Source organism: Mustela nivalis (assembly GCF_964662115.1).
Source record: "Mustela nivalis genome assembly, chromosome: 4".
Taxonomy (NCBI): domain Eukaryota; kingdom Metazoa; phylum Chordata; class Mammalia; order Carnivora; family Mustelidae; genus Mustela; species Mustela nivalis.
The window spans coordinates 47996147-48017627 of record NC_139023.1 but is presented as its reverse complement, the minus strand read 5'-3'; the positions used below and the strand labels follow the sequence as shown (position 1 = coordinate 48017627).

The window sequence follows — 21481 nt, the reverse complement described above, 5'->3', positions numbered from 1 at the left end:
GTCTATCCATGTTGTCACCAGAGGCAGGATTTCTTTTTTAAGGTGAATAATATTCATTGTATGTATATTCTATATTTTCTTCTCATATTAGGGCAGAGGCAATCCTCCATGGAAAGGTAGGGTCTATGTTTCTTCCTCTTGAATGGGACAGGCCTGTGACCAGTAGAAGTGACATACCTTCAAAGCTGGGTCCTAAAAGATGAGACAGCAGTCTCCTGGCCCTCTATCCAGACAGATGCCTTATGATCCCTGAGTTGACACAGAAGTCCAGCCACATTGTTGTGGATATGCTAGAGGGATCACACAGAGAAACCACACAGAGACAGAAAAATAGGCCAAAGGAAGACCAGTCCTCCCAGCCTCCAGCCTTTGAGTCTTCCATATGAGGCCTTAAGAGATCAATACCTTCTCTGACTTTCCTAGCTGCACAATCTGTGAACAGAATAAAGATTCTTTTATGCTACAAGTTTTGGGGTGATTTACTATGCCACCCTAGCAACTGGAATATGCTATATGCGAGCTGGGCAGGCAGAAGATTAGTCAGTGAACAAATAAACAAGATATGATCAAACATGGCTACAAAGAACTGGAGGCTGGCTGATATTACTGTAGATTGGGGAGTTGTGACCCCAGACAGGATAAGGAAATCTGGACTTATAGAAGAAATAACCCCTGGACATCTGCAAATATAAAAAGGGGCCAGAACGAATGTTCTGTGGACAGAAGTAAATGCAAAGGTCCTGGGGCAGGCTGAACCATGGCACATTCAAAGAACTAAAAAAATGGCAGGTGGCCTGGATTATAGCGGAGGGAGGATAACTGTCCAAACGGAGATCAGATTGGAGAGGGTCACCTAAAGAGACTTCTAGGCCAGAGGTAAGGGTTTGGATTTTTATCCAAGTATAACAGGAAGCCATTGAAAGATTCTTAGTGATGGTTTTACATACACACTCGCAAGATGCTGTTGGTGGCTGTGTGGTGAAAAGATGAAAGGCTGAGAACGGAAGCAGTTCCAGGAGGCTGCGGCCTCGGTGAGAGCTAACAGCAACCCGCACGGCCTGGAATTCAAGGACTTGGCTGTAAGGCCCACAGCCAGAACTAACTCTGCCTGACTGGTTTCTCTGCTCAGGCATTGTTTCCCGTGCTTTACTGGGATTGTTTGATTTTGTCCTCACAACAATCCTATGATGTGTGTTCTATTGTTATCCCAATGAGAGTTCAAGTACTTTGCCCATCAGCACCACAAAGTAAGTGGGGGAGGCGGGCTCCTAACCCAGGCGGGGCCACTTGCAGAACGCTGTTCTTCCGGATGGAATCAGGAGGAAGGATACAGGATATTCCAGACTCAAAGCTGACAGGACTTGTTGGAGGACAGGATCTGGAGGAGGAGAGATGAGGATCAAAGATGATACCTTGGTTTTGGACAATTAGGAGGGAGGTGGTGCGGCCTACCGAGATGCGGAAGTCTCGGGGCGAGGGGGGGGGGAGGGGGGGGCGGTAATCAGGGTGGGAGAAGCAAGAGTTCCCTCACTGTAAGAATGAACAATAATAGCGACAAAATGAGCATAATAAAGGCTAATAGTTATTGATTTCCTACTAGGTGCAAGCATTCCACATATTCCAACTCATTTAATTTTGCAACAAGCCTAAGAAGGAAGATTCAATCCTTTCCTCACTTTACAGAGGCTGAAGATGAGAAACAGTGAGGCTGAGAAAATTGTCCAAGGTGACAGGACCTGGGATTGAAGCCGGCGGGCTGGCTGCTATACCCATGGCATCCGATGCCATGGATGCAATTTCTCATGAAAAGAGAAAGTGGGAAGCAGGAAGTACAGTGCCCAGTGCCTAGCAAGTGATCAATAAATGGGAGTTGCTCTCAGTGTTCAAACGTGGTTGATCTTCTCTGGTGTTCGTGGCCTTGGGTTACTAAGAAAGAGCCCGCAATCGGGGCCCTTGGGAAAGATGCCTAGGCAAACCCAGACTCGACATGCATGGAAATTTAAGTGATTGGAGACAGCCACACAACAATGCAAAACAACAATAGGAGAGGTGCCCCGAGGCACCGTGTGATAAAGGGCTGAAGGAACCGCATATATCTAGCTACACAGAGTTTTTCAAACATCTAGAGGAATATTAAAGGCTTGTGCCAGGATTATTAACACATGTGCTCACAACGGGGAGATTCCTGCTCTATAATTCATTGTGCCCTGTCAGGACCCAAACCAAATGTCAAAGATTGGAATAGTGACATTTACACTGTTTTAATTACCCAGTGAGATTAGTGTTTGTAGTCTTGTTAAGTAGTTCCCAAACAAAGCAATGAAATGGAAGGTTTCTGCTGTGCAACAAAACGCGGCCCCTTTTCTTCTCCGCCTTCCCTCGCTCCTGTTTCTTTTTCTTTCTCCTCTGCGTCTCTCCCTCGTCCTTGGGGGAGCCAGTGGGGACAAATGTTTACTAGTATAATCAAGACACATTCCTTGAAGTTTAGATACAATAAAAATGAAAAACACAAGCTGGTCCCACCTTTTTTGCTATTTATAGCACAGTTTTTTCTCTGTGGTTCCCCAAATGCCACAGATTCGAAGCAATAAGTCAAACTATGTTTTGAGGAGGCTTTTCACATTTCCTTAAATTAAAAAAAAAACACACACACAGAATATATGGAAATAAAGAATATTAATAAAAACCTCCCGTTATCATACCATTTCAACACAACTGCTGATAATATCTTGTGCCTTTTCTTACAGTTTTCTATTCTCTCATGCTTATTTTATGTAGTTTTAATTCTTGTATGATTATAGTTTTGTATCCTGTTTTTAGAGTAAATGTTTATCAGATATACTTTTCTTTGCTATTAAGTACTCTTCCAAATTCTGCTGGAAAAGTCTCTTGACTGAACCTCCCTTGATTTTTAAACCGTGAAACTAAATCACTTTTAAAGTAAGAAAATGAATGAATAGAATACATAAATGTTACTCTTTCTCTTAAGGTTAATCTCTTAAGGTTGATCATGGATAGGGGTTGAACACTCTGGCTCTGAGTTCTGCCACTTGCTAGCTGTGTGACCTCTGACAAGTTACTTACCCTCTCTGAGCTTTAGTGTCTTCACTCATAACATGGAGATTATGACAGTCCTATCTTGCTGAAATGGGTTCATGCTCACTGAAGTACCCACTACAGTACCTATCCCGTGCTGAGTGATCCATAATTGCCGGGCGTCATTACTGTTAGGATCATCATTATTATTCACATTGCCAAATTCTGATTTTGGTGGAGTGCACATTGGTTTAGGAATCAGAAAGTTTGAGCTCTAGACTTAGATGAGCTGTGTCCTTGTTGCTGGCTTCCTTACCTATTAAATGGAATGTCAAATACCTGTTATGTCTCTTTCAAAAAGAACTTTGGACAAGATTAAAAGTTCTACACATGCCAGACCTCCTGTATACAAGATGACGTGCATTTCCTTGTGATCCGGGAGGCACAGTCCTGTGGCTGTGGCTGGGGAGACCTGGGGGCTGGATTGCTTCCTGGCACCTCTCTGATCCCCAGTCCTTACCAGAGAGACATTTCTGCTACTTAGACCAATGCTGGCAGAACACAGTACCATACACAGGTCAGCAAACTCTTATCCATCCATGTCGGGTGTCCCTGGCTGTCCTATCCACAGAAGGCTCACAGCCACATGGTTCTGCCAGGTTAAGGAAACCCATACCTCAGGCTTTTTTTTTTTTTTCTTTTTCCTTCCTTCCTTCTTTTTTTTTTTTTTTTGGTATTCCTTTATTTTAGATATTCTATCAATGCCATTTGCTTGGTTCAGGTTAGAAGCTGTCAGCATTTCCCATTAGGCTGCTATTTCCAGGGGATGGTAATTTGATCACCACATTTGTTCCGGGGAGCAACAGGCCAAGGAGAGGTCTCAGCACAAAAGCATCTTCCACCCACTTAAAAACAACAGCCACTGCAACGCGCTCCTTATGTGACCAATTTAAAATGATGAAGGTCGACCAAAAAAACACTGATATTTTGAATTCCGGAAGACAGAGGGGGTTGTGTCGACATTGGCATGAAGTTCATGGCTGCAGGTCATTGAGAGTTCATTGTCTAGCATCCCAGCAGGATTGCACAGGCTGCCAGCTCCTCCCTGGCGCAGCCCCAGAGGCCAGCCCCGTCCCTCCTCTGGGGAAAACGAGTCTGTGCTGCTGCCTCCCTGCCCTGCTCTCTGCCCAAGATGGATGAAGCGAGGAGGGGAGATTAGAGTCAGCGCTTCCTTCTTGGGAGTTAGCCTGGTGGGGAGAGCAGGCTTAGGGAACTGAAAGTTGGGCACATGTTATTATGAGGAGACTGACCTCCCACATTTGCGTACCTTGCCCTGCATCAGCTGGCCGCTCATCATGAGAAAGCTGACAGGTATGCAGGGGAATGACTGTGGGTGCTGTGTCAGAGGCTTGCTTCTTTAATGAGCACCTACTCTGTGCCTTGTCCTTTGTGTCTCGCTGGGTGTGCAAAGTTGAACAATAAGCAAGCCTTGGCTGGTGTGGAAGACAGTCACGAGTGAATGCACAATTACACACGTGATTAGGACTGCCCAGGGGACTCTGAGTGCCTGGAGAGGTACAACTTGGGGCAGTGGGTTAGTGAAGCCATCTCCGAGCAAGGGACCTGTAACTTGAGAAAGGAAGGCTGGGGGAGCGGGTGGTTGGGATGTACTCTAAGAGGTAGAGTCCCAACCAGCACCATCTTTTGAACAAATTAAATTAAAAGGGAGATTTGTTAAAAGGGGGGATTTGAAAGAACCTAAGGGGGGAACGCATGGCTAGATCTTGTAGGGGATGAACTAGGAAACAGTGAAGGGGCTTCCTCCCTCTCTCCCTCACATTACCATCTGCTGGGGATGAACTCCTGGCTCCCTATGTGGTCACCGCTCAGAAGGGAGGTCAGGGTACCTACCTAGCTCCAGCCTGCCCAGAGTGGTGGACTCTTGGCTTTTGCTGATAGGGGCTGGGATGGGGCTGTAGCATTTTCCTATAGTGTTGGCTGGAGTAAGGTGCTTATTGTCTAAAATTTTCTGTCTTGTTTGGAAACCCCCGTCCTAGTCATTTTGGTGGAGAGAGCAGGTTCTGTAGGAAATTTTGATTTGTCCTCTTCAAAGTGTCCAGAGCCATTGTCCTGGAAACTGAAGGATTCTGCCAATACCTTTGCCAAAGTGAATTCCATGTGGCACCTGTCTCATTGCATCACTTCTGGTTAAGGCCTTTTGTGGGGATGTTTAGTTGGAGGCCGAGGCAATGCCTGTGTCTTGCCTGCAAAGGTTGCTGGGAAAACCAGTTTTTGGCTTCTGTTCTATGGAGGGGAGGACATCTTTCATATATAGAGAGGGGTCTGGCTGGCCCAAAACATGACTGTCCACTACAGAGTTTATTTTAACAATGTATGTGAAAAAAGCAGGTGAGGACCCAAACTAAGGAGGGGGTAGAAGAGATGGTGAGGAGAAATGTATTTGAGAGACAGTAAGGACATAGAATCGATAGAAGCTCATAGCAGATTGGGGGTGAAGCATGAATAAGAGAGAAGAATCTAGTCCCTGATCACATATCCATGCTTTCAAAGTAAAGATGAGTAGTTATTTTGTCAGCAGCTAAAAAGGATCCAATTACCCATCTGTAATACTCTGTTGTTGGGAGTAACTTCCCTGAAGAAAAGTATAGAAAACAGAGTTCATCTGTTCTTTAGCATTACCCACCCATTGTAGCTGGACGTTTCCACAAGCCAACTTTAGTTCTGTGGGTGCTGCAAGCTAAGACCTTCAGAATCAAGTTAATCAGATCGCCAAGACAAACAAGTGAACAATCACACACAACTAAAGGGTATCTTTCTTCCTGACATCGCAACACAAATCTTTTCTCGTGCTTATCATTCTTGTTTCCCATGAGTTTCCAAATTTTATTTGGAAGATTTGTCATTAAAACACACCTACGTACATGGAGTGAACGCACAACAAGACAGACCTTCACATCATTACAAGGATAAAAGAATATATGCTGAGTCAGGAGGGCAAGGGGATATAGAAAAATTGTACATGGAACTATAAATTAAAAATGCCAACAGAATTGAGTCTAAAACTCTGAAACAGTAGTTCTAACATCAAGAGAGAAAGAAGATTGAATGGAGTGTGTACATGTGTTGCTATGGACTAAATTGCATCCCCCTCCCCAGAGTTGTATGTTGAAGCCCTAACTCCCAATGTGAAAGTATTTGGAAGATGGGAGCTTCCCAGAAGTCAGTCAGGTTAAATGAGGCCATGTGGTAAGGTCCTGATCCAACTGGGTTAGTGTCCTTATAAAAAAAGACATCAGAGGGATGCCTGGGTAACTCATTTGGTTAAGAGTCTGCTTTTGGCTCAGGCCATGATTCTAAGGTACTGGGATCGAGCCCCACATCTGGCTCCCTGCTCAGTGGGGAGTCTACTTCTCCCCTCCCTCTCCCACTCCTTCCTACTCATGCCCTCTTTCTCTCTCTCTCTCAGATAAATAAATGTAATCTTTTAAAGAAAAAAAAAAAAAAAAAGGACACCAGAGAGCTCACTGTCTCTGCTGTTATGAGCAAAGAGTGAGAAGGCAGAGTTGGGCGGCAGGAAGAGAGGACTCACCAGAATCCGGCCATGCAGGCACTCTGACCTCAGACTGCCAGGCTCCAGGGCTGTGAGAAGAGAAGTTTCTGTTGTTTATGTCATCCACTCTGTGGTGTCTTGTTATGGCAGCCTGAGCTGAGACACATGTGCTGAACATATCTGCTTATCAAGAAAGAAAGCAAAGTGCTCTCTGAGTCCGAGCTCAGAGTCCCAAACCTGCGGGTTACGTAGATGAGGGACGTTGAACAATGTATTAACAGTTGATAGCAGTGTATCAAAACACATAAAGATGATCTTATAATGGTTCCTGATGAAAAGGCGATGCTTGGACGTTAAATTTTGGTTCTCTGAAGAGATTTTGGGACCCAGTTGTATGGTGGAACTCTGCAGTGGGATTTGGTAGGAGGTGTGTAGTAATTAGTGGTGAGGAGCTCCTGTTAGCGTAGAAATCAGACTGTGTTTTCTGTGTGGCAGCCGGCAAGCTGAAACAACCGAGTGTGTGTGTGTGTGTGTGTGTGTGTGTGTGCGCGCGCGCATGTGTGTATGTGTGTAAGAATTTCACATGCACCAAATGACACAGAAAGGATGAGCACAGATTCAGAGAACTGTCTCATCAAGGTCACGGAAGAAAAAATACCTTCAAGCGTCAGGCAGGTGGGCTGGATATCAAAGGGGCTCAGTGGGTTCGCACGCAGTACCAATTTTTCAGAAGTTGATTGATTCCCCACAAGAATATCCTGCTTGTCAAAAATCATCGAAGGGCAGAGTTCATCCAGAGGACCCCCCCCCAGTCCGTGGGCCCCACACACAGCAAGACCGTTACTCTCATTGATCAAGGATCCCATTCAAATCATAGCTAACAATTCAAGGGGAAGTAGCTGGTGAGTTTCTAAGTGCAGGTCATGTCGGAACACTTAACATCTGCAAAGCAATTCTTTGAAGTAGTAACGACCCCGTCAGGACTTGATCACAAGAGTTTGGAGAATGGAGAGCCTTCCTGCTGCTGCGGAGCGCCATGTTTTTCTTTCCTTTTCTTTTTCTTTTTTTTCATTTGCTTGGGCCGTGTGTCCTTCAGAGGGGTTTCTAAATGGGTTAACAACACCCTCCCTGGAAATGCTTGGTCAGGATATTTGTCGCCTCTTTGCAGCCATGGAAAATGCACACAGGGATTGAAAGGCCCACTTCATGCAACATTGCTCAAAGGATTTGAGGATTCCATTACTGCACAAATCCTTTAATTAAAGCCAGTTCCTCCAGGCCCCTGTTGCCCGGGCCCAATCCACAGAGTCCCTGGCGACCTTGGGAGGGTTGATTAATTGACGAGTTGGCAGTGCAACCATTCCTTCAAAGATCCCAAGATATATCTGTTAAAACACAAATGCCCCCGGACACCATATGGTCCTGAGTTTACAGTGGCTCTTAAAATTTATCTGTAACTTCTCCCCCGTGTGACTCAGGCCAGCTGCCTTCTACTCACTAGCTGTTTCGACCCATCACCCTGCCTCTCTGGGGCAGAGAACTCTTCAACGAGGAGGTATTTTTGGAAACTCAAGAGGGCGTTTTTGCAATTTGGCAATAAGAACGAACGTTCTCCACTGGGTCCAAGTCACCACCGACATCAAAGTGGCTGGATTTTTGAAAACTATCTCTGCCTTGTCTGCTCGGGGATTCAACCATAAGCAATTATATCTGGGAAGCACCAACTTCTAGACTCTGCTTTTCAGAAGAGTAAAGTGAAGGGGAGCTGGATAACACAGGAAAATCAGGCGGGAGCATTGTTCCCTGGCAACTCTTAAGGGCGACTCTAAATGCTTCCTCCTTATAATTCTGGGGAGTCTCCCTTCACCTTTGACCGTGCCAATGACATGCTAGTAAAACTGAGTGGTCAGACATCTTTTTAGAAACCTGAGAAAAGAGAGAATTTAACCAAAGGCAAACTTTTATTTTTTATCTTTTTAAAGATTTATTTATTTATTTTAAAGAGAAAGAGATAGAGCGGGGCAGGGGCAGGGTAAGGACAGAGGGAGAGTGAGAGACCAAATCTTGAGCTGACTCCCCATTGAGCACGGAGTCCAATGTAGGGCTCCATCTTACAACCCTGAGATCATGACCTGAGCCGAAACCAAGAGTCAGGTGCTTGGGGTTCATGGGTGGCTCAGCTGGTGAAGTGTCTGCCTTCAGCTCAGGTCGTGATCTCAGGGTCTTGGGATGGAGTCCCACGTTGGGCTCCCTACCCACTGGGGAGTCTGCTTCTCCCTCTGCTCCTGCTTATGCTCTCCCTCGAGTAAATAAGTAAAATCTTAAAAAACAAACAAAAAAAGAGTTGGACATTTAACCGATTGAGTCACCCAGGCACTCCCAAAGGCAAACTTTTAAGATTGTTTAAAGGAGAGGGGCTTCTGTGAGGTTTGTCCGTTGGAGGGCATGCAATGCCATCCTCATGGGTCTGGGCGTGCATAGGTGAGAGAAGCTTGATATAAGCTGTGTAACAGAAGACGAATCTGGAAGAAAGAGGTAAGGAGGCCACAGAGGGGCAGGAAGAGGGAGGAGGCTGTCAAGGAGGCAGGGGGCTGTGAAGCTGGGTCCATTCCCCTCCATCAGAAGATGCCATCCACTGAGATCCCTTTTTAAAAAGCCAAATACAGGGGCACCTGGGTGGTTCAGTCAGTTAAGCATCTGCCTTCGGCTCAGGTCAGGATCCCAGGATCCTAGGATCAAGCCCCATCTTGTATCCCTGCAGAGAGCCCTCATCTCCCTCTCCTCCCGGGTCCTGCTCTCTCTCTCACTAGCTCTGTCTCTCTTTCTCAAATAAAAAATAATAATTAAAAAAAAAAAAAAGAAACAAAACAAATATATTCTGGGACCCACAGGACCCAGTCTTGAGCTGATGTCATGGACAAAGGACCCAGTCTTGAGCTGATGTCATGGACAAAGTCATGCCAAAATGAAGAGCTAATTCCAAACTGGGCTTGAATGTCTATGTCATCATGAAAGGAAGCACAGTTATTAAGCCCCACGAGGAGTACAGAGCAGAGCTGAAAACATGAACTCAGACATGCTCTGAGTTCGAGTGTTGACCCTGCTGCTCTCATAAACCGCTCTCACAAAATCACTAAATCTTTTTTGTGCCTTCATTCCCTCATCTATAAAAGAAGGATTATAATAGGACCTCCTTATCAGGGGAGGGTGAGGGAAATGAACTCAGTTCATATCTGTCAAGTCCCTGTAACAGTTCCCGATGCATAGGAAGAACTTTATCTGTGTTAAGTAAATAGGTTCATCTTAGGATCTATATTCTCTAGCACTCAACTGAAGGGTGTTTCTAGCTTTCTTTTCTCTATCACCTTCTTTTCACATGCCCACTCTTTTATTTGACTCTCTATTCAAGAAAAATCTCTGCACTTTCTAATGCAGTCCACAACCTTTGATTCACCACACACCCAAGGAAGACCCAGATCTCCAAACTAGGGACCAAGGGTGGGACTGGAGAGGAGAAGACAGGAAAATGCAGAACAGACCTCAGGAGAACTCTCCCTGTTCACCCAGGATGCGGGGGTGGGAGAAGAGCCATGATGTGCATCTCTGGAGAATGTTTTTCCATTGTAACTGATGTGTGACCATGGGGAGAGAATCCAAGGAGGGCGCACTGAGTTTCACACCAGGCACAGATTGGAGGCTGCAAAAGAAGATGTGGAATCTGGAGGAGAGCTCGAGAACCTAAGGTCATCTACAAATCCACAGAATCTCCGGCAATTTCTGACTTCCATGGGTTCTGGAAACGTAGGAAGTGTGATTCAATCTCTTCAACATCTTGAGGGGTAGGAAATGTGTGAATATGGAAAAATGCCGAAATAGGTTTCTTTGAAATGAAGGCAGACATGTATCAGAATCCTTACACCACGAGGGACATGGATAGCTGGTGTTCAAGGACTTAATCCAGTTCATGGGAAGAAGAACAATTATTAGGTTAAATAATAAGTATACAAAATATATTTGGTATACATAAGATGGTGCACACATATATAGTCATTTGCGCCAAAGAACTGTATGTGTATGTATGTAGAAATGAATATATTCAGTATATCCGATAAGACTTACAAGAGATAGAGTGAAAACACACGAGACTCTACAATCTGGCAATCCCCAAAAGGAAGTGAGTTAAGGATGCCGCTGGAGCCGGGTTGTGTAGGTTAGTGGTCTTAGCTAAGCCTGAGTAGGACCAGTTTCTCTCCTGGTTATCCTGGTAATAGACCCCTCCCCTCATGCTAATGACATTATAATGAGCAAAACCACATGCAAATAAAGCGCATGAACATGATGGAAGAAGACAAGAGGTTGAATAGGGGCTATGATTGCTCTCCCTCATCCTGCTGCTTCTAAAGAGGGCTGGAATACCGATGAGCGTAGCCTTGACTCAGTTTACATCTTGTGTGGATTTCCATGTACGTGAGACAGATACTGTGAACAAGCATGGGGATAGAATTGTACACTGGCTTTGTCATTCTCACACCCTCCCATTAAATATGCTCACTGGGGAAGAGGAGAGTCCTTTCCCTGCCCGTGGGTAGAAACTCAAGCTGTTCTTTTTTGCTCACTAGCCACACTTAGACAATAAAACATCCTTTGATCACTTTAAGTCATAAGCAGAGTGTCAATTTTAGTCATTTAAAAATGCTCAGTCTCACTGAAGAGAATGATCACTCTCATGTTTTCAGGTAAAGTAAGAATATTGAAGTTTAGAGAGAATCATTGGGCTAATAAAAGTCTCAGAGGTAGAAAGTAGGGAAGCCGGGATTTAAATCCATGACCCATGTCCATGTCACCTTGCAGACCACACTTCCCCTCACCACCAGGTGCCTCCAAAAAGATCCTCTCTCTCTCTCCTTTCTCTCTAACCTGTTTTATCTACCCCTTGAGCAGGTGATGAGTAAAGGGCTGAAAAACAGCTGCATCCCAATCTCTAAGCATGTCCCAGGTAGGTGGTGTTATTAGAGGCAGGACTCTGAGATCACACTGGAGCATTTACATTCTGTCCCACTAGGAAAAGAAGGGCTTCTTCACCTGTGGCCCGTGAATGATCTCTTGGTGGGAAGATGAATATTTTCTTTTAGATATCTTTTTTGTGTTACTTTGTAAATTATCTTTGTGAAAATAACATGTTCTTTCTAAATGTAAAACTGTTTTTGATGTGTGGTTTCACTGCAAACAAATGTAGGATGGAAAGGATCTTCCTGTCATGGTTAGTGACTCTCCTGACTTCTTGTCGATAAGAGGAGCTTCCCGTATTATGAATGTGTGCATTTGCCTTTTTCATCTTAAGCCCAGCTTAAGGTGGAAAATGCAATGAAAAGAAATAATGTCCAAATTTATGTATATCTTTTGTTTTGATTTTTATCAATGAACATGATAAGGACCTCCACCTTTCACATCCCCTGAAAAGCCCCCGTGTTTTTAATGTGGCAAAATTATATCTGCCTATCCTAAAAATACACCAGATGATGCAAATGTTTTACATGAGAAGACCTGATTTTTTTTTTTTAATTGTTTATTTGTAAGAGAATGGTGGAGGGAGCAAATAGAGGGGAGAGAGAGGAAATCCCAAGCAGACTCCCTGCTGACTGCAAAGCCTCATGACCTGAGCTGAAATCAAGTTAGATGCTCAACCAAATGAGCCCCTAGGTACCCCCAAAAGACTTAATTTATTAAAAAAAATTTTTTTAAAAATATTTATTTGACAGAGAGAGATCACCGTAGGCAGAGAGGCAGGCAGAGAGAGAAGGGGAAGCGGGCTCCCTGCTGAGCAGAGAGCCCAATGCGGGGCTCAATCCCAGGACCCTGGTATCATGACCTGAGCAGAAGGCAGAGGCTTAACCCACTGAGCCACCCGGGTACCCCAAGACTTGATTTTAAAAGGCTGGAACTGTACTTTAATTTGTGTTGTTCTGACACAAAATCCTTTTGTTAAATAACTTTTTTTTTTTTTTTTTTGAAGTAGGCTCCCTGCCTAGTGTGTAGCCCAGTGTAGGGTTTGAACTCATGACCATGAGATTGAGACCTGAGCTGACATCAGGAGTCGGACACTAACTGATTGAGCCACCCAGGCCTCCCATCTTTTGTTAAATATCTTACACAATTGTTTATTCACCCTTCAAGTAAAGGAAGCCATAGATAGTTAAAGAGATCTGGGGTAGTCCTTGTTCCATGGATTTGAACTTGCTTATTTGGGACCTGGAGCAGATAAAGAAAACTTAAGTAATACTTCTGTCGAATGGCAATGCCCTTCTGAATTGTTGACATTTCTTTTAATATGATGTCCTATGAGGATTTATTGTTTGGAGCTACTGCAGCCATTTTGTGACCATGAAGGGAAGGCCCAGAGTATTGCAGAGAAGCTGACCTAGAATTGTGACATTGTTGAATTACTAAGTTAACACTGGATTTTCCTTTCTTTCTTTCTTTCTTTCTTTTTTTTTTTTTTTTAAGATTTTATTTATTTATTTGACAGACAGAGATCACAAGCAGGCAGAGAGGGAGGCAGAGAGGCAGGCAGAGAGAGAGGGGGAAGCAGGATCCCTGCTGAGCAGAGAGCCAGATGCGGGGCTCAATCCCAGGACCCTGGGATCGTCACCTGAGCCGAAGGCAGAGGCTTAACTCACTGAGCCACCCAGGTGTCCCTGGATCTCCCTTTCTTTAGATTACTTGGGCAAAAACACATTCTTAGGATTTAAACCTCCTTCATTAGATATTTTGTTACTTGCCTTCCACAACAGGATCCATGATTCAAACCTTGTCTTGGAGAATAAAGTTGATCCTTGGCACAAGTCTTTCTCATTGGCAGAAAGCCTCGGGGGTACTGATTCTTTTGTGACTCAACAGTGAATATTTTCCAAAGGAAAAGTCAAACTGATCAGATATCAAAGATAACACTCATAGACCATGTCAAACTGTATATAGCACTTAAAATTTCTGTTTCAAGGTAAGCACCATTACATTTTCAAAATTGAAATTTACTTTTGGGCAGGTTTAGGATTGACTTTTGTGTTACTACATATTTTTTTCTTCTTGGAATTAATAATTAACTTTTAAATAATCAATTTAAAGTTAGAAACATGATTTAAAAAAACACATTGAACACAGGTGAAGTACAGTTGAACTTTGAACAACACAGAGTGTGAGGCACTGACACCACAAATAGTCAAAAATCATGTATCACTTGTGACTCCTCTCAAAACTTTAGTACAAACTACTGTTGACCAGAAGCCTTACCAATAACATAAACAGGCTATCAACACATAGTTGTATGTGACATGTATTATGTACTGTATTCTTATAATGAAGTAAGCTACAGAAAAGAAAATGTTATGAAAATCATAAGGAAAAGTAAATATATTTGCAGCATTGTACTATATTTATTGGAAAAATCTGCAAATAAGTGGACCCATACAGTTCAAATTCATGTAGTTCAAGGGTTAATTGTAAATACATTTCTAATATAATAAGGTCATTGCATGTAAATGTTCCTACTTATGTTTTAAGAGCATTTTTTCCTGGAGGAGGGATTCTATACCTTTTGTTAGATGCTCAGATGAGTCTGAGAGAGAACAAAAGCTCAGCGGTGGAAAGTCTGCCTGATGGGGTGTTGTAGAAGAGAGTGACAGCAGGTTGTAGGGTTATCGGAAAAGAAATTTGGATTTATGGACACAATGTGACACAGTGAAGGGCTTTTAGAGTTTTACACCTCCCAGACCTCTGTTTCCTTTTTCTTTCTTTTTTTTTTTTTTTTTTTAAGAGTTTATTTATTTGACAGACAGAGTTCACAAGAAGGCAGAGAGGCAGGCAGGAGTGGGGGGAAGCAGGCTCCCCGTTAAGCAGAGAGCCCGATGTAGGGCTCGATCCCAGGACCCTGAGATCATGACCTGAGCTGAAGGCAGAGGCTTAACCCACTGAGCCACCCAGGTGCACCCAGAACCTCTGTTTTCTAATACAAAAAAAGCGGAATCAAAATGACCCACCTTGGGCGCCTGGGTCCCTGCCTTCGGCTCGGGTCATGATCTCAGGGTCCTGGGATCGAGTCCCACATCGGGCTCTCTGCTCAGCAGGGGGCCTGCTTCCCTTCCTCTCTATCTGCCTGCCTCTGTCTACTCGTGTTCTCTGTCTGTCAAATAAATAAATAAAATCTTAAAAAAAAAAATGACCCACCTCATAGGTTTGATGTGATATATATATCATCCATTGAATGTGAAATGATATTATAGTATATAATGAATGTTAAGTGATTAGCATTGTTTCCGGAATATAAGAGGAGCTCCATAACTAATAATCAATCACCTTGTGCATTTTGAGAACCTCCTGCAGGAGGAAGCATGGATGCCAATGGATGCCCCTAAGGTGAAGAAAGAAGGAGAACACGAGTTAGGTCTAAGGGTTGGAGTCAGCAAAGATGAGCAGAACACGCCTGGGTTTCTCTAATCCTGCCTTTGACACTCATCTTGTGACTTAGAACAAATTACTTCCCTGCTCTGAGCTTTAGTTTCTTTACCTGCCAATTGGGGATAAAGGCTACCTCAGGAGAATGTTGTGAGGGTTATAAATAGAGGAGATGTAGATGTCTGTAGAGCACCTGGCCCATTGGAGGTGTTCAGTGAATGAAAGCTCAGAGGAGCAATCCGAAAACCTTGCTCACCTACCTCTACCTTAGTTCTGTCTTTGCTCCTGGCCAGTGACCTAGATGTCCACACACAGGTGTAGCTGAATACATGGAATATTCCAGATAAGGCTGATGCCGAGGAATACTGAGGTCTAGCCAATGTTTACATCATGACTTGGTGGAGGCTCTTCTTGCCTTGTTTTTATCTAACCTGTTCCACTCTGTGTCCCCATGGAGCTCTGGGACAGCAGGAATCTAGGGCATTTCCCTGTATCTGGGAAGGTCCACAATGGGAGGAGGAGAGCCAGCTGAGGTGGTGGGAGTTGGTTTAACTCTTATGTTTGTGAAATCATTTCTACTATTATTGGCATTATTTTGAGGCATTTCTGTTGCCTTCCAGATGCTTTAAGGGGCTGGCAGAGGTGATCAAATAGAAATGGGGGGAATACCATACAACTCATTCAACACCTCAGGTACATACCTTGAATCCCTCCTTTCAACCTTATCAGATCGCCTCACCCCGAGGGCTTTTCTTCTAGAGCATTTATCCCACTTTGAAAGGGCAGTATGCATTTCCTACTTGTTTGTTGTTTGACTTGTGTCTAAAAAATAAGGTGCATAAGGGCAGGGACCAGATCATGTTCACTGAGCCTAGAACAGTGCCTTGCACACTGAAGGTGTGTAACCGTATCATTGACTAAACAAAAGGTTGAATGTTTCATGGAATTATGGTTAAAAGTTTGTGTTGTTATGACAAGATAGATTGTATTCAAAGCCTCAACTTGTGCTAGATTTCTACTCACTCTATAACAGAGGGACAGTGGCTCGGTCCAAGATCCTATATGTTGAACGATGCTTATACCTCCAGCATAATACACCCCCACCCTGTTGATCTCAGGTGTGGCCACGCGATTTGCTTTAGTCAATGAAATGTGAGTGGAATGAATGTATATCCCCCCGAGACAGAAACTTTAAGATTGAGCCCATGATTCATCATGTTTCTGTTCCCCCTTACCCCGTGAACTTGGAATCATGTAGAAGATGGAGCTTCTCTCAGGGTTCTGTCAGGTTTCTGAGTGGTTACGATGAGTAGCGCTCCCTTGTCAGCCCATGATGGGCATGGGGTGTGAGTGAGAAATGAACTCGGTTGTCTGCAGCAAGGTTTTCGGATTGCTCCTACAGCATAACATAGCATATCCTGATGGATCCTGTGTTCCTTTCTGTCCTTCCTGTTTTATCCATTCATGCCTCTGACCCCCAGACAGGCAGCATGGAGCTGGGAGTGGAAGGAATTTCATTCAGGGAGTACCTTCCAAGTCCCCAGGGGTGGTGTAAGTGTTATTCCCCAAGCTATTCTATTTCAGCCTCACACACAGACCCTGGGTCAGGGACTCCTAGCTTTAGCACAGAGTTGGGTAAACTGAGGTTCAGAGAAGCTTCAGCACCCAGTGTGCAGGGTACCCCAGTTTCCACTCCACACCTCTCCCTCTTCGCACTACAGCAACTGTCTCTCGCTGAAATGCTGGCTAAGGTCATTCTGCGAGAGATGCTTTTAGATCTTAAAAAAAAATAATAACCTTTACTAATGACCTGGTAATTGTTTTTATAGCTTCCCAATGAAGTGTGAAGTGTTCTAAGAGATAGTGCAGGACAATTTCCTCTGATGGTGAAGTTTTCCAAAGAACGATTGCTTCACTCTTCTGGGCTTTCAGTGCCCTGACTTCGGAGTGATATTGAATGGAGGCAGAGCTATAGGTCTGGCAGCTTTGAAAAAGCTGCAGAGGTTGGAAGGCATGTTGGCTCAGCCTTATCCTTAGTTTAAAGCATGAATCCTGGGGTGCCTGGGTGGCTCAGTGGGTTAAAGCCTCTGCCTTCGGCTCAGGTCATGGTCCCGGGGTCCTGGGATTGAACCCCGCATCGGGCTCTCCGCTCAGCGGGGAGTCTGCTTCCTCTTCTCTCTCTGCCTGCCTCTCTGCCTACTTGTGATCTCTGTCAAATAAATAAATAAAATCTTTAAAAAAAAATAAAGCATGAATCCTGTCTTTCTTTTTCACATATGGTCGCATAATAGCATGTGAACGAATAGTAAATGGCTGGCATTTTTCCAGCGCTGACCCTGAGCCATGACCGGGCTCATGACTCAAAGTCACACCCCCATCCATCCAGGGCCCAGGGCAGCACATGGTGAGGGCTCCAGAAATATCTTTGCAATGAGTGAATTATCCATAACAAATATGTGTTGGACCTGCCGCTTTGAGCCCTGATCAAATGCAGTGAAAATGTACTGACAGAGGGGAAAAAGAATACGTGTCCAGACAACTCGGTCATCGAATTCACATCCAAAAAGTTGTTCAAGATCCCAGGAAGGTGAGACAATTTTAATTGAAAACATTCATGATTCTGTCGCCAAAATACCCAAGTCAGGTCACACCTATGACCCAATTGAGTTGCTTTTTATTTGCTTTAGTATGAATCAGAGCATGACGTTCCTTGTAGGATAAGGCCTTCTATGAGGACACTTAGCAATTTCCTTGAAAAGCCTTGCCAATGGTTGCCTCACTTTATTCCCACAACTCTCCCCCTGCAGCAGGCAGGACAGATGTGTTTGTTATGACTGGGAGCTGAGGAGGCTTAGACATTCAGTGAGCCGCCGGCAAACCACATAGTCACCAAGGGGCAGAAGGATCTAGAACCTGGGATGCTAGCACTAACCATCCAGTGCTTTCCATCTTATCATGGCGTCTTCCCTTGTGACTTGGATGGGTCCGAGGGGACGAAGTAGGCATCAGTTGTGTTGCAGTTGTTCTTTGGAAAACTTCACCATCAGCTTTTGCGTTGCTAGTGTGATTTTTATTGGTGTGTTGTTACCCTAAAGTTCATTCGTTCCATTCTCACCTCCTGTTCAGGTACAGTTTCCCCTGGAATAAGAGAGACCATGTCTGGGAGAGTCTCATGTGTTGAACTGGCTTGGCCATGGTGCCTCGTTGTTTGGTCAGATTCCAGACTCTGTGCTGCTGGGAAGGCATTTGTTAAAAATGTGATATTCAGATCAGTAGACTTTGAGTAAAGCAGATTATCCTCCCAAATCTGGGTGGGCCTCTGCCCACCAGTTCAAGCCTTAAGAGAAAAAGCCAAGGTCCCCGGAGATGAAGGAATTCTGCCTCCCACCTCCCCTTGGACTCAAGACTCCTTTAGACTCAAGACTGCAATTTTAATTCCTGCCGGAATTTCCAACCTGACAGCCAGCCCTGCAAATTTTGGACTTGTCAGCCCCCACAATTGTACGAGCCAAATTTTTTCTTTCTTTTTTTTTTTAAGGATTTTATTTATTTATTTGAGAGAAAGCGAGCGTGCACAAGCAGGGATGGGGAGCAGCAGAGGAAGAGGGAGTAGCAGGCTCCTTGTAGAGCGGGGAACTCCACCCGGGGCTTGGTCCCAGGACCCCAGGATCAGGACCTAAGCCAAAGGCAGATGCTTAACTGATTGAGCCACCCAAGTACCCCTGCATGAGCCAATTTATTAAAAAGCCACTCCCAACCCTCTCTCTATACACAGCCACATGTACACATGCTTATTTGCATGTTGATATTTACATTTACTATGTATATACATATTTACATCTTATTGGTCCTCTTTCTCTGGAGAACCTGAACACAAAACCATAGTTCTGCCTTTTTGGCAGGTATGACGATGAGGACAGCTGCCATTCTTGAGTGTTTCCTATCTTCTCTAGGCAGTTCCTATAACCTTCGCAAGGACTCAAGACGTTGAGCGTTATTCCCCCATCTCACAAATGAAGAAACCCAAGCGAGTTGAAATAAGTGACCCAAGGTCAGAAAGCTAGGCAGTGACAGGGAATGGAGCCAGGTTTCCAGTGCTCGGCACTCAAACATTTCTGGATTCATCTAGTCATCAATTTTTTAAGGTAGTCCAAGAATGCATCAGGGCAAAATTAGGCAACTGGCTGCATTTTTCAGATGTGATATTTTACTCATCGGGAAAGAGCAGTTTACTTGTCAACTATTATTTGGGGTGGTCAAAGTCAAATACACTGAACTAACAGAAACAGGAAACTTCTGTTTCCCCCTTTTCCAAATTCCAGAATCTGTCACCTGATAACTCAAAGACCAAGTTGCATTTGTGTGACAGAAAACAAAAGACTGTCCCTTTCCAGTTGGTTCTGGGTTTGGAGGTTTGGGACCTGAGGTGAAGCGTGGCAGAGACCGATGATAAATGATCCCAGAGTTTGGGCTTTCTCTTTGCCTGCAACATGGCCCTTAGGAGCACAAGCCAATGTTCCAGAGAGATGGAAAGGAGATGGAGTTCGAGAGAGGCTGCCACCTGTCCCTGCGTGGCACACATACTCAGTGCCATTTCTGCCCCCTCTCAAATGTCCACAGATATGTAAAAACCTCAGGAAAGTCGGCTCTCCATCTTTCTCTGGGAACTTGATGTGAGCTTTGGAAGAAAAAAAAAAAAAGGCAGGGATCCTCCTTCATATGTGCTTATTTTTAGCTCTTCTCTCTTTTGCAGAATGGCTAACGCCAACTCAAACTATTTCTGCAAAGAGTTGCTGGGGACAAAGTGGAGATGTGGGTAGGCTCCTGGAGCTGGCTCTCAGAAGCAGGTGAGATGCGAGCTAAAGCAATCGCTTTGCAGCCACCTTTGACGTAAGTGCTGGAGATTTCTTCAATTAGCTTAATCCTTTCCTCCTGACGCGCACTTTATAGGAAAGCAAATGCCATAATTATCCTCCCCCATTCTCTCTAATCCCTGTCTGCGTGGCATGCCGACAGATGCTTTTCTGCCTGCCTGCGTTGCCTGCCTCTCCGAGCCTGGTGTCCCGATGAGGCGGGCTGTGTGTGACAGATTGCTAAATCTGGCCTCCTCCATGCAGGGGACTCGGTGTTCAAGTGGCGCCGGCTGCTCGCACCTCCCCTCGGGGCTGTGGCAGGCCTGGCTTGGGGCAGGCCCAGAAAGTTCTGGAGGCCTGCCTTGTGACTCAGGAAATCCCTCGCAGAGAAGGACTGCCCTCCACCGCTGGCAGAGTCTGCCGTAGGTGGCGTGCCTTGTTTAGGATTTAAATCTGGGACCCTGCCCAGGCAAAGCTTCTGTCTTCCAGGGAAGAGCATCCAGCCCCAGATGCCAGGGCAAGCACAGGGTAATTGTGTAAAGCCAGGGGGCACTTACCTGGTCCTGCCCTCTAACAGGGGACAGTCTGTGTGCGGACATTTATTCATCTATTAATCTAAAATTTACACCCCTCACACACTTAACGTTTCTTTTTTTGAGGCTACTGTTTTGGACCTGGAAACTGCTATTCACTAGAAGTCAGTCCCGCCTCTAACACTCTGTAATGTGTAAGCAAATTTCTGAGCCTCAGTTTCCCCATCAGTCCATTGGTGAGTAACTGCTTCTTTCTTTGCAAAAGCTTTGTGAGGACTGAGTAAAATAGTGAATGCGATGCACCTAGTAGACAGTGGGTACTTAACAAATGTGCTTCAGTTTTTAAAAAAAGATTTTGTTTATTTATTTGACAGAGAGAGCTACAGCAAGAGAAGGAACACAAGCAGGGGGAGTAGGAGAGGGAGAAGCAGACTTGCCGCCAAGCAAGGAGCCCAATGCAGGGCTAGATCCCAGGACCCTGGGATTCTGACCAGAGCCGAAGGCAGAAGCTTTATGACTGAGCCACTCAGGTGCCCCATAAATATGTTTCATTAATGGGACTAACTATCATATTAACATTACTGCTGCCACTACTAATGTACACTCCCTTAGTGTTGAAGTTCATTATAATTTTCAAGATAATTTCATATAACCTCTCTTCAGCTGTTTAAAAGTGGATATTATATCCCCCAACTTTTTTTCAGATAAGTTCTGCTAATGCTTGAAATCACTGAGATCAGGGGTTGGCAAACTATGGCCAGTGGACCAAATTTGGCCCACTGTCCGATCTCATAAAGTTTTATTGGAACACAATTGCTTCCACTCAGTCATGCATTGTCTGTGGCCACTCTTATGCTGCAAAGGCAGAGCTGAGAAGTTTAAGCTTAGTTTAGGTCACCTTTGATGGCTTCAAGGCAGAGCCTGTGTGGGGTCTGAAGCTTCTGATTCTACAGCAACTTCTAGTGAGGGATTTCTCTCACTCTTCTCTCCATATAAACATTTCTTGGTACTTATTATATGCTCTTTATCCTACTCATTCC

The 21481-nt window shown here is 44.6% G+C and overlaps 1 long non-coding RNA gene across 1 annotated transcript in view; it reads left to right on the top strand.

The window, feature by feature from the left end:
• The window catches only part of LOC309862976, a 32536-nt gene extending 11870 nt beyond the window's left edge, over nucleotides 1-20666 (top strand). Inside the window, exons 2-3 of the long non-coding RNA XR_014310828.1 lie at nucleotides 19809-19902; nucleotides 20568-20666. This is a non-coding gene — a long non-coding RNA (uncharacterized lncRNA). The remainder of the gene's footprint in view (nucleotides 1-19808; nucleotides 19903-20567) is intronic.
• The last annotated feature ends 815 nt before the right edge of the window (nucleotides 20667-21481 follow it).